Source organism: Nestor notabilis, unplaced genomic scaffold, assembly GCF_000696875.1.
Source record: "Nestor notabilis isolate BGI_N333 unplaced genomic scaffold, ASM69687v1 scaffold18664, whole genome shotgun sequence".
In the NCBI taxonomy this organism is placed as follows: domain Eukaryota; kingdom Metazoa; phylum Chordata; class Aves; order Psittaciformes; family Psittacidae; genus Nestor; species Nestor notabilis.
The window spans coordinates 9220-12796 of NW_009927100.1; positions in this window are offsets into that span (position 1 = coordinate 9220).

Below are 3577 nucleotides of genomic sequence, written 5' to 3' on the forward strand. Positions count from 1 at the left end.
AAAGTGATCAGGAACGTGGGCATGAACGGACAGGAGGCTTCCCACGTACCAGTGACTGCTCTGCAGTGTACAGGCTTTAGTTTTTCTTTGCCATTTCTGTGCCTGAGGCTCCTGGCACTGTTGTCCTACTGCTTCTGGTGATTTGGATTAGGAAAAGCAGAATAAAGATGACCAATGCACCGTTTCATCCTGTACAGGTGAAGAGATCAACTCAGTGCATGACAAAACAGGTTCAAACAAGTCACAGGCCTGGAAACATGAACAAGTTTGCTTCAGTCATGCAAAATAGGGCACAGAGCCCTGGGTTACATCTGTATTTTTCCTGCTCATTCAGCTCTCAGTGGTAAACTGCTGGAGAAGGGGAGCAGAAAGTGCTTCAGAACAGTGGCTGCTTCAAAACCGAAGCCAGCTGGCTCTTCTCTGACTGAGGACTTGCTTTCCTCAGTTCTTTAAGGTCTCTAGATGCATCCCTGTGCATGAGAAGAGGCAGTATGTTGTGGCAGTACCAGTCTCTGAGCCTCACATTCACACCTTGGACTGGATTGGGGTTGCTTTTCTTCCAATGAACTGTTTCTTCTTGGATTTCTGTTTCTTTGGGCAGGTTTTCTCCTGGATTATGTCTTCATGGTTGCGATGCTAACAAAGATACGAGGGGAACGGGCTGAGTTCCTTTAAGCCCTGTCTCAGCTGTTCAACCCATGAGCACACACTCAGGAACCCTTGGAGGAGCACAGTGAGCTTCTGGGGTTGCATACACTGGGAAAGCAGCACTTGGCACCCTGTTTCCTTCCAGCAAGCAGGGAGTTAAGCCCCTTGATCTCACTCAGGCCACATCAAGGAGCAGCTGAGTTCATTAAGTGTCCTAAAGGTGCTCAGGAGAGAATCATCATCCTCATTAGAACCCATAAAGGCCAGGAGAACAAAGAGCTGAGGAAGAAGAGATGGTGGTGTGCTCTTTGGACGTGTTATTGCTCCACTGAGGTATTCCAGCTTCCAGGTAAAGGTTTCTCAGCCCTGTTGGGGAAGGAGTGGGATTGAGTTTTCACTGTGGAACAGTGGGGAAGGTGCAGTAGAAGTGGGGTGGGATGCTGTGGAGTGGAGCAACGTGTGCAGAGTGGTTCATAGGGAGGAACTGAAGTGGGAAACCAAGCCTAAAGCTGGCTGGTGGCTTTGGGTTGAGTCGGCAGCACTCCTGGGGTAGGCTGCTCTTGCTTGGAGAGAATGTGTTGTGAGCGATCTCAGCAGGTTCTTAAACTGTGGGTCCAAATAGGTTGATTGTTTTTGGTCTGTACCTTTAGAAAGAGCAGAGCACCAACGATTTGGAACCCCTGGCTTTCCTTTTTGTAGGTGGTTTTAATGCTCTGACTGGGATGTGCTTGGGTTTGGGGTATAGAGAAGAATTGTGTCCTGAGCAATTGTGGTTTAGAAGAAAGGACACGAAAAACTAGCTCTGAGGCCCAGCCTGACCACGAGGGCAGAGCAGAGCAGAGCAACCGGGTGGTGCTGATCTTGGCAGGCTGTGTGTACAGGTATGTGGTGTGATCAGAGCACAGCTGTGCATGGAGCACCCTGCATATCCCTCTGCTCCCATAGCCCTGCTGCTGGGGAGTCTGTGACACCAATGGGGTGGCCTGTGGGGTAGGACTGGGAACAATCACCTCCTCCGGGGTGCTGCTTATTGATGGGGAATGAGACTTTGGTGTCCAGCCCTTGCGCAGGGTCGAGCTTGAGCCACGCACCATCCTCCTGTGTGGTGCAGCACATGGGCTGTGTGAGGCCCTTCCTTCGAGGGCTCTGTGTCGAGTTCATCATGTTGGTGTTTGCTGTATCGAGGCTGACAGATGTGTGGGTGCCTTTAATGGCTCTAAGAGCTTAAAGCCCACAAGGCATGGGGAGGAGGCAGAGATTCCTGCAGCAATCAGCCAGGTGCCAAACTGCTTTGTGGTGCTTGAACCATCCTGGGCCAAGCGTTTGCAAACTCAGCTCTTCGTGGCTTTGCAAACCTGGCTGCAGCATCCCAACGGCTGGAATTACAGTGTGTGTGCGCTGGTTTCTTGGTTTAGTTCGTTTTCCCCCTCTTCTTCCCACCCCAGGGGTTTGCAGGACGGGGCAGAGGCTCTGGAAGAGGAGGGAGAAGTTGTGAGGAGGAGACTAAACCCATGTTGTTCTTGCAGCTCTTCCTGCGGCTTTACATGAAGGGAAAAGGCAAAAGGAAGCCTTTGCATCCCGCCTTGGACAAGCCTGCTCCGAAGAGCCTACACTAAGCAACAGAGGCAACATGATTCTTTAAAGCCACAGCAATACCCGTTCTCACCCAGCGCCTGCTCCTGGGCTCGGATTCCGGCTCACAAGGGTAGTGTTTACCTGTTTGTGTCTGTTCCTGCATTAACATGCTTGAACGTCTTTCTGCTGTGTCTCCTCTTCGCGTTTCCCATTCTCCAGGTCCATTAAGGACAGGGAAGGCACACAGGAAAGCACAGAGGGGGGGCAAGGGCACTGCTCTTTGCCCCGTCCCAGTGACCTGCAATGGACACCTGAATGTCACTGGAGCTTTTGGCTTCACGGCCTCTTGAATCTATCACTCTTCTTTTTGTTCCTGTGCTTTTGTGTGTGGAAAACATCCAACGCAAATAAGGCCAAAACTGTGGTCCCTAATGGAAGAAGTGGTTGGGAGACAGAAGCTACCCCTGAGCAAGGCAGGGTACGATGGAGAGGGTGGAAACAAAAGCGTTTCTGGCCCTGCAGCACTTATGGATGGGGACAGTCAATAGCGGGGGTTGATGGCACAGCTGAGCGGGGGCACCTTGTTCCTGCTTCTCCCATTGTTCCTGCCATTGTTGCTACTAAATAATGCATGAAGCTCATTGAAAGCCCAAATGAGCCTCGTGGGGACTCGCTGTGTCCCTGGGCACCAGCCTCTGTGTGTGCAGTGTGCAGGGGACCTGGTCCTGACAGGGTCACCTTCCCTTTGTTTCATGGGTGATAATTGCTTTCTCACCTGCTTGTGCTTGAAGGTCGTGGTTGTGCTTGAAGGTCGTGGTTGTGCTTGAAGGTCGTGGTTAGAAGTTGCTTGGACTTGGGTTAGTGGTGTCTGTGCTTGAGTGGTTGTGCTTGAAGGTCGTGGTTGTGCTTGAAGGTCTTGGGATTGGCAGGAAGTGGTGCTGAGAAGTTGCTTGGACTTGGGTTAGTGGTGTCTTCTAGATGGCAAGTGGGATGTGCTGCTGGAGAGACTTCTTAGAGCCCTGGTCTTCCAAAGGGAGCGCTCCGCACACTTGTGCCGTACAACATACAAATGCACTGAAGACACAGAGGCGATGTCCAGGTTTTCCTGAACTCCAAATGTTTTCCAGGGTCCTGGGCATCACTGTTCTATGTTCCCTGTTACAAACAATGTGCAGAGCAGGGCAGGACTTGAACCTGTGGATTGCAGCTATTTCCTATCCCTAGATCTCATGTGTATGGTGCTTACCAGCATTAGCCTCTGCTGGTAATTCCATGACTTACAAACAAGCAATGCTAGGCTTTTTTCCCGTGGGGATCTTTAGGTTGCCAAGGCCAAACCTTGGCAGGTGGGAAC